This window comes from Zingiber officinale, chromosome 1B (genome assembly GCF_018446385.1).
Source record: "Zingiber officinale cultivar Zhangliang chromosome 1B, Zo_v1.1, whole genome shotgun sequence".
Taxonomy (NCBI): Eukaryota; Viridiplantae; Streptophyta; class Magnoliopsida; order Zingiberales; family Zingiberaceae; genus Zingiber; species Zingiber officinale.
Genome location: NC_055986.1, coordinates 141,997,734 through 142,012,919, shown reverse-complemented (window position 1 = coordinate 142,012,919; position 15,186 = coordinate 141,997,734).

Below are 15,186 nucleotides of genomic sequence, written 5' to 3'. Positions count from 1 at the left end.
TCAATCACATTAGAGTCTTGTCTTATCTAGTAGAAGAGATTATTTTCACGACTTAAATATATGATTATAAAATTATACAATAATAATTTTATCATTTCAACCCGACTTGGAGGGTGTTGATAGGTAGTTTATATTTGAATGAGATCAATACGATGATGTTATAGAAGAAAAATAAAAATATGTTATAATTTTATATAACAGAATTCTGTTACGATTTTTCATAATAGAATTTTGTTGCAATTTTTAATAACAAGTTCTGTTATGATTTTACCGGGTCTAGGGTTTATATATTATTTATAGGGATCATTGTAAACCTATTGTACAACAACAATCACAAGAATCATGTAATATGATTCTCTTATGTAGAGAGAATTCTAATAAACCTTCGGCCATTTTTGTGGATTAGGCACGTCGACGAACCACGGTAACTCTTCTTCTTTCTCTTCTTCTTCTCCTTTCTCTTCTTCTTCTCCTTTCTCGTGTTTGCTCTCTTTTTGTGTGTCTTTATCTTGTTGCTCCGTGCAATCTCTTTTATCTCTTCCTCTTCTTCCGCGCTTTAGAGGTTGAGAGGTGTTGCCCTCTCTTTGCACAACAATTGGTATCAGAGTATGGTTCAGACCCGATGCAATGTGGGGCGACCTTGAACGAAGTTAAGGGTGGGTCCGGAGTAGGTCAGAGTGATCAGATGCTTGCGAGGAAGCTCGGTGTAAGTCAGGGTCACTGAATGCTCGCGGGGAGGCTCAGATTAGGTCAGGGTGATTGGATGTTCGCGGGGAGCCCGGAGTAGGTCAAAGTCACCAGATGCTTGCGGGGAGACCTGGAGCAGGTCAGGGTGATCAGATACTTACGAGGAGACAAAAAAGTCAGGGTGACCAGATGCTCGCAGGGAGGCCTGAAGCTGGTCAGGGTGACCAGATGCTCACGGATAGACTCGAAGCAGGTCAAAATTGACCAGATCTAACTAGTTGCGAGGAGGCCCGGAACAGGTCAAGGCGACTGAATGCTCACGAGGGGGGAGGGCCAGATCATGAGAGTAATTGTGGTCCTTCGTTTGAGGAGAGGATTGTTGGAGTTCAATCAAAAGTCCTACATTGGAAAGATTTAGTAAAGATCATGGGTTTAAAAGGATGTAGGATATCTCCATTGGCATGAGACCTTTTGGGGAGAGCCCAAGAGAAAAGTCATGAGGGTCTAGGCCTAAAGTGGATAATATCATGCTATTGTGGAAATATGTGGACATCTTTTGGGCATAACAATTGGTATCAAAGCTACAGGTTTTTGGCGCATTTCTTCAATATGTCAGGGACGACTTCTGCGAAGTTTGATATGGTGAAGTTTGACAGAACCGAAAACTTTGGATTATGACAGAGAAGAGTCAAGGACTTGTTGGTGCAATAAGGCATGGTGAAGGCGCTAAAAGAAAGGAAATCGGAAAGCATGGAGAGATCAGATTGGGAAGAACTTTAGGCGAAGACAGTAGCAACAATCAGGCTTTGTCTTATAGATGATGTGATGTACTATGTCATGGACGAGGAGTCACCGGTGGCAGTTTGACAAATGCTGGAAGCTGGTACATGTCAAAGTCATTAACAAACAAGTTATATTTTAAACAGAAATTATTCGGGCTGAAGATGACAGAAGGAACCGATCTGAGCCAGCACATCAACATATTCAACCAGATTGTGAGCGATTTGAAGCGGGTTGATGTGAAAATTAAAGACAAGGGCAAGGAGATGATGTTATTGAATTCTCTACCTTCATCTCCTACATACGAGAATTTGGTTACTACTTTGATGTGGAGTAAGGAAACTCTCAAATTGGTTGAGATCGCAAGTGCGTTGCTAGGTTTTCACCAAAGGAAGAAAACAAGCGATGAAGTTTCTCAAGGAGAAGGACTTGTGGTAAATAGCAACCAAGAGCGTGGTAGGAGTAAATCTCAACATGGATCGATTAACAACAACAAGACTCGTTCTAAATCGAGAAGGAAGAAGGTGATCACGTGCTACAAATGTGTAGGAAAATGTCATATCAAGAGAGATTATCCAGAGATAAAAAAATATGTTGCAAAAAATAAAGGTAGTTCGGCAAAGCCTGCAAACATAGTTGAAAAAGAAAATTCAGAGAGCGGTGATGGAGATATGCTATCAGTTATGTCTAGTTCGGAGCAACTTACAGATGCATGGATTTTAGACTCTATATGTTCATATCATATGTGTAAAATACGACACCTACATATAACCTTAAGGGAATTTTCAGGAATTTTTATAAATTTTCTGAGAATTTTTCGTAACTCGTATGATGAGTTTAAGGGGATCAGTTATTGGGTCACGGGAAAGCCTGTTTAAGCTATCCATTTAAACGAAGGAATATTTTATTTCCTTAAATATTTATTATTTTTATTTTTTTTTCTTATTTTTCCCGTGCCTATTTATTCTTCCCCCCACCGAACCCTTCCTCTCCTTCCCAACCTGACGTCGATCCTCTTCATTTTCACCCGACGGCGCCGCCTCACGCCTCTTCCTCTTCTTCCTTGCGATTAAAGCACTGGCCAAGGGGAAATCGACACATCTTCTTCTCGATTTCCTTCTCTTCTTCTCTCCTCTCCTTCCCGATGCACTCTACCTGCCCTAGCATCGGCAGCCGATCCCCCTTCCACCTCCGACCACTACAAGGGCTAGCAAACTAGTGTCGAGCGCCTTCCCTCTGCCCTAGCGTCGACCGCCTCCTCTCTGCCCTAGCTCCCATTCGTCGTTGCCTTGTTCCTAGCGTACCCGTGCCCTAGAATCACTGGAAGCCGAAAACGCGCGTAGGCGACAGAGGTAAGTAGCTTAAGCCCTTCCTCGAATTCCATCCTTTTGATGATCTCTGTCGTGCCTTGCCTTCTCCTCAGGGTAGTGGTGATCTGGGGTGTGGTTGAGAGGTGAGGGCTTGGTTCTTAATTTCATGCTCTGTTCTGGTTCGATTTTGTTGTGAACATCACCGGCGATTGGAGAGGAAGAGAAAGGTGTATCCAACAGCGACAGCTTCTTCTGGCAGCACCTTCCCTGGCTGTGAATTTAGGTAAGGTGTAGAGAATTTGGTTTCTTTGTTATAGCCTACACCCGGATTGAAGCTAGGAAAGGTTAGAAATGAATTGTTCTTAATTTGATTTAAGGTTAGGTTGATTATGTATAGATTTTAATCTAATTGAATAGTGAGATGGTTAGGGTTAGTAGATCTAACCCTAGTTGACCTATGGATTATAATTAGTGGATTAATCAATAGATCGGGTTAGTGATTATATCAATTAGGGGAGTTTATTTAGCTATTTAATTCGTATGATTTTAGCTAAATAAAAGTTATACATATGATTAATGCAGGACTTTGATTCGAAACGGGCGTCTCGACGTTAGAGATTATTGGATACGATTTTCATTTTTGAGACGGGTACCTTGACTTATCTTTTAGATATTGTCATTTGATATGCATAGTGAGTTTTAATGAATAGTAATAATTATGTTATATCTGCATCGGTATGCCATTGCTTGATTTCTTTAGCATGCTTATTTATTACTTGTTTTGCATCCATTTTCCTCTTGATTATTTATGCTCATAGAGGTAGTGACATATCATGCCTTATGATATACCGGACTAGACAGTTACCATATCTGATATGTGTATCTAGATCTTCTTATTTGAGCTATTTATTTTTGGTACATGTTTTATGGAGGTAGATATGGTCAGGATTTCATGCTTAGTATCATGCACCATCTCGCATGATTGCATGCTGCGTGATTATCAGCTCCATTATTGTTGAGCACATCGCTAGTTACATGGATCTGTATACACAATCACTATGGGTTAGTGGTTTTTATTTAGGCAGGGTGTGTTGCAGTAGGTTGCTCTGTCGGTGCTCTGCTGGTCCACTCAGGGTAGCGTGACGCAGCGTGGTAGCAGGAAGAGCATTGAGCTCCCCCACTTATGATTTGGGGTAGGAGGATATGTGTACTCCGACAGCATCCTGTCCACTCAGTCACTCATCAGGAGCAGTGATGGCAGAGTGCACAATTGTCACATCCCTACCCATTCGATCTCACCATCGTATGTGAGATGGCTGACTGGAGTCAGGGGTGACCAGGACATGTCATTTGCATCATATGCATGCTTGCATTTATTGCTTGTGTTTGATGTACTTTGTTTGCTGTATATTTGGTGGATGCATATGATTGACATACATACAAGAGATATGATATTTTCGGTCTGACGACCTTATTATCCTGATAAGAGGTCCTGGTGAGTACAACTTCTCCCATTCCTTTCAGTTTGCATTTTTCATTATTATTTCAGGAGACTGTACACATAATTGTTACTATTGGTTATTTCTTACTATGCATGTCAGCTTGGTATCCACTGAGTGTTGGACTCACCCCGTTGATTATTATCATTTCAGGTTGAAGCTGTCAGGAGGTTTGAGTCGCTAGTCCCCACCCTGAGTTGCGATGGTTTTCTACCTTTGGACTTGTGGTTCCCTTGTTATATTTTTATATATTTATGATGTATAACTGTACTCATGGATTTTTATCGAGTTTTGACCTACTGCCTTTGTTTTTCGCTGCGTTGGATTTTTATTGTGGGTTTAAGTTTTTCGTCATATTAGTGGAGTAGGTTTTATTTAAATAAACTGTGTGGTTGTGTCAGCCAGAGGTTGAGTTAATATAAACTGCGTGGATTGTTAGTTATTTTTATTATTATTGTTCCGGTTGTGTTGGTCGAGGTTTGTGTGGCCTCGAGGGCTTTGTAATAATGTTTCAAATTGTCACCGATACAGGGGGAATGCTATATATTAACGTTCCTCAAGTGTACGATTACGTCGTCAGTAATAATAAAATATATCGTATCCACAAGGACTGTTGATTAAGCACTAGTCAACTTCGCACAACGAATTATCTAGACAAACCTAAGATTGGTGAGAAAAGAGAGTAAGAGGAATAAAAGAGAAAAGAGAGAGTGTCACGCCCCAGAGGAGTCTCTGCCAGATAAAAATCCGGCAACATCTCCCCTGTACGGGTGACAATTGAAGTAATACATACACACACACACACACAACATATAGTATATTCATCAGCCCACACGGTTGGAACATAAATAAAATAGAAACAATATAACCATGCAGTTTAATATACTCAGCCTACCCGGCTGAACAAAAATGAAATAAACACAACCACGCAGTTAAATAACAGCCGACACGGCTAGAAATAAGCTCAGCGGAAAAAACGAAGAGAACCCCCACAATCCACAACTAAAGTTTACTAGCCAATTAAACTTACACAATCATAAGATCACGAAAGTAAAACACCACGAATCAAACTCCAAACACAGACCAATTCATACAATATTAAAACCGTTGTATACTAAAAAAAACAAGTAAAACGAAAATGAAACTGATATAACGCAGGACCCAGACTGGCAGTCGACATCTCTCCAAGCATCCATGAATCATCTACTGCTACCTGGCGAAAGAAAACCAATTTGCGAGGTGGTGAGTACAGGGACTCAGCGGGTAAGGAAAGATAGTGCATGAACATAACATACCACTAGAAAGTGAGCCAAGAGTATACAATCTCATAAAGGAAATAGCAGATACTACCATGATGTTAACATAAATGTTCATACCTGAAGTTATATCCTAGGCTAACAATAGAAGGTCAAGGTGGCACAAACCTGCTACAGTACTGCTATAACTACAAGGTAATATGTAAGATGTATCCATTTTACCAATAAATAAACCAGTGTCTACACACCTATAACGAGTGTATATCTCAACATAAATATGAATATCAGCATAAGAAACAACGGTAGTATAAACTAGCAACAACAGTATAAGCTAATAACAACGACATAAATAAGCCATAATAACAGCAGGTACAATAATAACAGCGTATGCACGGATGACCACCCGCCCACCTCTCTGCACCACGACCCCTGTATGATCTAGAGGCCGGATCGATGATAACTGTACCACCCAAAATCCGCCACTACTCTCGAGTGACCGGATGGACAGGTGCTAAGTAGCTATCTAGCTACCAAGCGAAGGGGGCCCTGCTTCTTGCAACTCCAGCTACCACTATCCATGAGTGGCCGAGTGCGGCACGACAGGACAAGCGACATCTCCTCCAGCTACCACTACCCATGGGTGGTCGAGTGTGCGGCCCGACCCAACGACTCACTCCCCCATAAGGAAGAAGTGGTTGCCTGCATGCATGCAATGACATGATGCGTACAATGCAGCAGTCATCATATAAACAAAAGTAAAAATCAGGTATAAGGTATGCTACATAAAGCCAGCATGCTCAATTCGGTACATAAATAAACAACAAACAAAACATATAAGGTTGGTTTCTAGTATATCTGCTTAATGTCATTGATAGCAACAAGAGACTATATGTATATAAAAACAAATATCTCGAAGGTTTTGAGTGGAAGTATCAAACATAGGAAAAATTACGAGTGGAGTCAAGGTAAAGCAGCCCTTATCCAAAAAAACTCATGCACTAAGTTTAAAGAACTAAAGAATCAAAGTAAGAAGTACCCGCCTTTCAACATAGAATATACTTTGATGTCCTCAAGTCAACGAACATGTCTATTGTTGGAGTGTATACTGAAAGCCTAAGTTTTGTAAACATTCATTATGAATAAAGAATCACATTTGGTCTAATTGTCTACATTTGTTTGTAGTTGTTCATTTAATTTATATTGTAGATAACATAGTATGTGGTGTCACATACAGAAGATGATGTTATCAGTACCTTATAAATTATAAATAGACGCTCACGACTAAAATGGAAAGGAACAAACCATTAGAAGGTCATAGTGTAATTAGGTATTAGTTTATCTTGACTATATAATTACACTAGTACACTCAGAGTGTATTGAGTAGGACCATTAGAGGTCGTTTCTTTTATACTGACTTTGTAAAGGAACAAAGACCTCAGTTATTATGGAAGTGTGTGCTCTTAATCCTAATATAATAACAAGCACATATGTTTGATATTTATTTCTTTAATTTATCAATGGGTGAGATTTAGTTCGATGAATCAATAAACCCGATAAGTTGGGAAATGATATCACTTATAGTGTGTGTTGTTGATTATAGAAGGAAACTGTGTCCTAGAGATACTAGGTTGATAATGTCCTCAAGAGGAGCTCATAAAGATTGTCATGTTAAACCCTGCAGGTGGACTTAGTCCGACATGATAATAAGGTTGAGTGGTACTACTCTTGGATTTAGATATTAATTAAATGAGTTGTCAGTAACTCACTTAATTAGTGGACATTCGATATCTTAAACACAGGGAGACTAACACACTCATAATAAGAATGAGCCCAAAAATATAATTTGGGATTGGTGCGGTAGTTCAATGATAGTTCTCTAGTGGAATGAATTATCATTGATAAAATTAAGTTGTGTGTTCGGGGCGAACACGGGATGCTTAATTTTATCGGGAGACCAAAATCAATTCCTCCTCTCGGTCCCTATCGTAGCCTCTTATTTGTAGAGTTCTATACCCACCTATACCCACCTTCTATACCCACCCAATAGGGGTCGGCCAAAGCTAGCTTGGGAAACAAATTGGGTGGCCGGCCCTAGCTTGAACCCAATCTAGTAGGGCCGGCCAAATTAAATTAAAAAAGAAATTTAATTTTAATTTTTATTATTATGTGGAAGATATAATTTAAAGAGAATTAAAATTAAAATATCTCTCTTGTAAAAGATCTACAAAAGATTAAAGAAAGAGATTAGATCTCTTTCCTTATTTGTAGATTGGAGAGATGTTTTATTTTCTCTTTAAAAAATTATTCACATGTTGATAAAATTAAAATTATAGAAATTTCCTTTTATCAATCATGAAGAGATTTTAAAGAGAAATTTTATTTTTTAAAATTTCCGGAAACAAATTAGGAAGTTTTAATTGTTGATTAAAACTTGTCCAATTTGTTCTCCAATGATGTGGCCGGCCATGTGATTGTAATTGGGGAAATTTTATTTTATTTTTCTCAATTAAATCATATCAAGGAAATTGAGGAAATTTTATTGTAATTAAATTTCCTAATTTGCCTAGGCCAATGAATATAAAAGAAGGGGTGAGGGTGCCTTCATGAGACATAACATCTATTATTTCTCTCCCTCTTTTGTTCCTTGGTGTGGCCGGCCAACCTCTCCCTCTCTTCCTCTTGTGGTGGCCGAATCTCCCTCTTCCATTGGAGCTCTTGTGGTGGCCGGATACTACTCGGAGAAGAAGAAGAAGAAGAAGGAGAGAAAGCTAGCATCTCTTGGAGCTTGGTTAGTATTTTGGTTTTCCTCCTTGGTGAAGTTTTTCCTTTGTGGCCGAACCTTGCTTGGAGGAGAAGAAGGTGGTTGGTGTTTTCTCATCTTGGTAGATCGTTGCCCACACAACGTCCGAGGTTAGAAGAGGAATACGGTAGAAGATCAAGAGGTCTTTCTAGAAGGTATAACTAGTAGTTTTTCCTTTTCCGCATCATGCTAGTTATTTATGGAAATAATACCAAATACAAGAGGCTTACGTTCTAGTATTTTGAATATGTTTTTCGATGTTGTGTTCTTTTGTTTCTTTCTTTTCCTTGTGATTTGATTGTTCTCTTTGGTTAACCTAAAGTTATTTTAGGAAATTAAATATTAGTTTTCTATCAAAGGTTTTGTCTAGTTGGTGGTGGTTGCTTTCATATCCAAGAAGGTCATGTGCCTCGCCACGTCATTACTGAGAACCTTTTATGGAAATTAATATTTAATGGAATTAATAACTTAAGGAGACTTGGGTCGAACGTGTTAAGTTCCGCAGGAGATCCAAGTCAAAACCTAAAAGAACAAATAGATTAAGTTTAGGATCAAACGTGTTAAGTTCCACAGACGATCCAAAATTTAATTTAAAAGAACACATGGTAGCTAGGAAAAGGTTCAGATCTTTGTACAAAATTTTTGTACAGTGGAACCTATAGGTTTTCCGAGTAGCAACCAACAATTGGTATCAGAGTTAGGGTTTTGCCTCTGTGTATTTGGTATTTAGTTTAATTATGCACATGTCATACATAATTTAGGCAGGTTAATAGTAGGATGTGCTAACTTTGTGAATGCAGGATCCAACTATTATGGTTTTTAGTTATTATGTGTGTGATTGGACCCTTGGACATGTCAAGGGCATTTATATGTGTGTGCATGATTGTATTAAAATACAGCAGGAGCTGTATTTAGTTTTATTAGGATTTTATTTTTGATCTAGATACATGTACATTCCTTTTATGGAATATAGGATCAAAAATGTAAAATTCTATTTATGTCGCGGATCGAATCTTGCAAAGCGTGGAACCTTCAAAGGACCAGAGGCGCAGCGGAACTAGGAGCAAGATGGATGCGACAGCTAGACCCGGTAGCGGTGGCCAAATATGGCAGCAGCTTGGGATGACAACACACGGAGGACAACAAGAGATAAAAGCCATAATAGTTGAAATTAGATTTTCTATTTATTGCTTTTATATTGTGCTGTGTGTGCATGTTAGTTTACAAGTAAAGTAGGCTAGCATAGTTAAAATTCCTCATTTATAAATAACTAAGTGGGAGAGGGTTTTTTAAATAAATCTCATGGTCTCCATTACTGGTTTGTAAGTGATGCAAACAAGCTTGCGCGTTGGCTCTGAGTGCCTTTTGTTGGTGCAACCTTAGGTCAAGGTTGACCTGGTTGACCCGACTCGAGGTGATTTGACTCGAGTTGTATTTTGATGTTTGACTTGGGAAGATTGTCGGTGCAACCTTAGGTCAAGGTTGACCTAGTTGAGTTGCATGTTGATGTTTGCCACTCGGGAGAGAGTTCTATTCTTGATGTGAGACAAGAATAGATGGTTGGGAGATTATTGGTGCAACCCTAGGTCAAGGATTGACCTGGTTGACCTGAAAAGTCCAAGTATGGAGACTTGGCACTGGAAAAGTCCAAGCAGGGAGCTTGGCACGCGAAAAGTCCAAGTATGGAGACTTGGCACTGGAGAAGTCCAAGCAGGGAGCTTGGCACGGGAAAAGTCCAAGCAGGGAGCTTGGCAAGTGGGAAAGTCCTAACTGGGATGTTAGGCAGTGTGGAAAGTCCTGGTGAGTGAAGCTGGTAAGTGAATCCTAGGCAGATGGAAAGTCCCGTGAGTGAAGCCAGGCGGTGAGAAAGTCCTAATCGGGATGTTAGGCGGTGTGAAAACCCTAGTGAGTGAAGCTAGGTGAAAGTCCCGGTGAGTGAAGCCGGGCAGGAAAATCCAGATGGATCAAGGGTGATCGGACATCCGGTGATGGGAAGTCAAGTAGGTCATGGGGGACCGATATGTTGTCAGCAAGAGGAAAGTCAAGTGGGTCAAAGGATTGACCGGACACTTGGTGGGGAGTCTTAGCAGGTCAAGGGAGTGACCGGATGCTAAGCATGATGTACCAATAGGTCGAGGTTGACCGGATATTGGTTTGGAAGGTTTGGGACTTGGTTTGGGCAAAACCAAGCTCGGATCGATCTGCGGACCGATCCAGAGTAGTTGTGATCTGTATCGCCTGATCGATCTACGGACCGATCTGTCAACGTTTTGTGTGTAATCTGATCGGTGCGGGGACCGATCGAGGCTGATCGGTCCGGGGCCGATCGGGGCCTTCACTGAGGTGGGATCGGTCCGGAGACCGATCGAGTCCTACAGAGTTGGGCAACTCTCGTGAAAGCTTTCGATCGGTGCCGGGACCGATCAGGCCTGATCGGTCCCCACGACCGATCAGATCGGCCCCAGACCGACCGATCAGGAGGTTCCCTGATCGGTCCATGGACCGATCAGGGACGGAACAGAAGCGAAGGCTTCTTCCCTGATCGGTCTGTGAACCGATCAGGGTTCTAGCCGTTGAGACGCAACGGCTAGTTTCTTAGCTGTCTTCTTCGCAGGTATAAAGGGGTCGAGGGCTGCTGCTGCACAAAATATGACTTCTTCTTTTCTGCTAGAACTTCTGTTCTTCTGCTGCTAAAGCTTCTGCTTCAACTGAGCTTTGATTGAGGTCGTCTCCGAAGCTTCGCGTGAGCTTCCAGTCGTCGACCAGCTGCAGCGTTTGGGTTGTGAAGTTGCTGCTTCACCTCCAGTCGACAAGAAAGCAAGCAATTGGTAGAGTGCTATTGTATTCATATTGTATTATTTTTCTTACTGTTCTTGTACTCTTTGTTTGCTGTTGCAAACGTTTGTGGCGAGGTTTCTCCACCCACAAGGAGTATATTGTATTAGCCGGTTCTCCGGGGACTCATCCACCGACGGATTGACTGGACTCGTCCACCCTACGGACACGCCGAGGAGTAGGAGCCCTAATCTCCGAACCTCGTTACATCCTTGTGTTAAGGTTTGGTTTTCTTCTCCTTCGTTTCTTTGTATTTTCCGCTGCGCTAACACGTTTTGTAGAAAGAAACGACGATTTGGGGTCGGCTATTCACACCCCCCCCCTCTCTAGCCGAGTACGAACGATCCTAACAAGTGGTATCAGAGCGAGGCCGCTCTTCGACGGATCAACACCCGGGGGAGCACGGGCTAGAGATGGATCTCTATGGAGAAGATGTCACGATTCAACCCTTCTACGAGTCTCACGACAACTTCACATATTGGAAGGTAAGGATGATGTATTTTCTTAGGACTAATATGTTAAATTGGTTTTGTGTACAAGAAGGATTTTCCCCTCCGATGGATGAGGAAGGAAAACCTATCAAGAAGAAGGAGTGGACGAAAGAGCAAATCCAACAATCCGAAATCAATGACGAGGTAACAAAAATTATTGAATTTGCTTTACCTAATAATGTTTTGTGCAAGATAGATAGGTACAACAACGCCAAGGAATTGTGGAACAATTTGGCAAAATTCCATGAAGAGGAGCCTAGTGAGCCAAGTAGCTCACATAATGGAGGAAGCGAATTGGGAGTTGAGGGCTACTCAACATCCAAGGAAGAAGAGGAGGAGAGCTCTTGTTCAAGATCGGAGCAAGAAGAGGCATCTACCTCCGGAAGGGATGAAGAAGAAAGCTCATCTACATCCACAACCCTAGGTAACTCAAACACTGTGATTTCAAGCAAATTACACATAATGTGTTTTGAGTGTAGGAAGTTTGGGCACTACAAGAGTAAGTGTCCAAAGAGGGTTAAAAAGACTCCACCGGCACCAAAGGTCAAGGAAGCCGGAGTCCCGACATGCAAGAGCAAGAAGCACGTGGTGTGCTTCCAATGCAAGCAACGGGGACACTATAGGAGTCAATGTCCAAGGGGGAGGCAACCTCACAAGGACAAGAGGCCAAACACATGTAAAGGGGGAGCTAAGGCAAACCCTAAGGTACCTTTTAAGGCTCATTCGTGCAATTCTAGTAGGATACATGCTAGTAATTTTATTGCATTAGTCAATAATGATAAGCATGTTAACACTAAAAATCAATACATGTGCTTAGGTGCTAAACATGTCAACCTAGATAGGGATACTACTAGGAATGCTAACCCTAGGATTAACACTTCTAAGGTTAAGGAAAACCTAGGTAGAAACCCTAAATCAACTAGACACATGCCTAGGAATACCTCAAGAAAGAATGACAAATCAAAACTTGAGGTATTAGAAAAAAAGAATCAAGTCTTGAGGTCAAGGCTTGATACCCTAGAAAAGGCCCTTAAAAATTTAGAGAAGTCAACTCTAGGGCTTAAGGGTCAAAAGTCTCAGGACAAGAAAGGTTTGGGTCACAAATCTAAGTCCCAAGTGGTCAAGCCCACTTACCACAATGTTCCATTCGATTATGGAACAAAACATAGGGCTAGGAAGACCATTACTAAGGTTTCAAGGGGAGTCACCCCTATAGTTGACCTTGATGAGACCCAAATGACCAAGGCTTCAAAGCCCAAGAGGGTCATTAGGAGGGTTGCTAGGGAAGTCATCCCTAGTGAATATTTAGTGAACCCAATGAGCTCAAATAGGTATTGGGTTCCTAGGAGCATCTTCTCTACCCCATAAATGGGTTAGAGAGTGTCAACTCCAATAAGAAGGGTAGTTAACCCAACTTTGAGGAAATTGACACTCAAGGAGCATTTTCAAGGTTTTGTGAACCTTTGAGAATGAAATGGAATTATCATTTACTCCTTGGAAGAGTAAAATGTGCCATTATGGAAAAGAATGATTTTAATTGACACAATTTGGGAAAATCTAGAGAACTCTCGAGGAAAAATGAAACATGCAAAGTTTTGAGGATAAATTTGATCTTTAAATGACATGAATTAATCTAGAGTTCAAGAAGTGTCAAAATTAGGATTTTGGCATTTTAGGGCAATCAAGGGTTAAACTTTAGGTTAGCAAAGTGGTTAAGGATACTTAGATAGGTAATCTAGGTATATTTATTTATGCTAAATCTTGCCATGATTGTTTGCCCTCACATGTCATGACATCATGTTTAGTTTTATTATCATTCGAAATGTCATGATCATGCTTAGGCTAATTATATGTCATGCTTATTTTAAGTTTTATACTTTATGCCATGACATCATGAAATTGGAACATGCTTCTATTTATGACATCATTTTATGCCATGTCATCATCTCTTGCATTAATAATCAATGAAATTGATTTAAGGATAAAAAATACAATTTGATATTGAGATCAAATTGGTGTTTAGAAAATGCATGAGAACTTAGCCTAAGATAACCTAAACCCATATCTCACATCAAAATTGACTTGGATGTGTTTGATACACTTTAGATGTGTGTGAGATATTAGGATCATGAGTTAGGATCAAGGTACATAGTTCTTGTACCTAGATGAGCCTAATTCAAGAGATTGGAGGATCATAGGGAAAACTTGTGTACAAGTCATGTACATATAGTCCTAAGATTATGGTCCTAAATTAAAGGGTTTAAAATCATTTTAAAATTGATTTGAAAAACCTTGATGAAGCTTTTCTAGTGATAGCATTCATCATTGAGCAAGATGATACAAAGATGAGTTAAACTTTGAACTATTTCAAAGTTTTTGAACTTTGTATCAAGATTTGAAAATGGAAGTTATTTTCATCGAAAATTATTTTTCCATGATAATGTATGTTATGAGGAATGTATCCTCAAAATTTTACAATTTTTGAAATTTTCTGTGATTTTCTAGAGGTTTCTGAATTTCGGGAGAAGAAATCAGAAATCTGATATCAGACTTATGGACCGATCAGGAGGTTGCCTGATCGGTCCAGGGGATGCTGGATCGGTCACTGTGACCGATCCAGGGAATCCCTGATCGGTCTGGTGACCGATCAGGGCGTGCCAAATGCTGATTTTTCGACTGTTTTGTCTGAAATTTCAGCTGGGAGTTGGTGTTTTGGATTTCTAAAGGTTTGAAACTCACCAAAACATTGTTGGTGCAATGGTCAAGGGGGAGTTAACTTTTAGGGGGAGCTTTACCTATTAGTCAAGGGGGAGTTGACTTTTAGGGGGAGTTTTTACTCCTAAAAGACTTGAGTGATATGGGGTTATCACTAAGTTAATTATTAACTCTAGTGTCAAGGGAGAGATTAAGAGTTTCAATGAAAAGTATGGGACTTCATTAGGAAGAATCTCTTGACCTTGATTCACTCTTTTTGATGTGTGTCAAAAAGGGGAGAGTGTTCATTGGAGAATTATTGGAGAAACCCAAGTTAGGTTATCGGGTTAATCTAAGCTAGGGGAAGAATGTCAAGGAATGTTCGAGGAAGAACATTGGAATGCTTTTTGATGTGTGTCAAAAAGGGGGAGAATTATTAAGTTAGGTTATCGGGTTAACCTAAGGGGAGAATGTCCAGAGAATGTTCAAGGAAAGAACATTGGACATTGGAAGATGGTTGAAAAACCTAAGTTAGGTTATCGGGTTAACCTAACTTGATTATGGGTTTTGTCAAACATCAAAAAGGGGGAGATTGTTGGTGCAACCTTAGGTCAAGGTTGACCTGGTTGACCCGACTCGAGGTGACTTGACTCGAGTTGTATTTTGATGTTTGACTTGGGAAGATTGTCGGTGCAACCTTAGGTCAAGGTTGACCTAGTTGAGTTGCATGTTGATGTTTGACACTCGGGAGAGAGTTCTATTCTTGATGTGAGACAAGAATAGATGGTTGGGAGATTATTGGTGCAACCCTAGGTCAAGGATTGACCTGGTTGA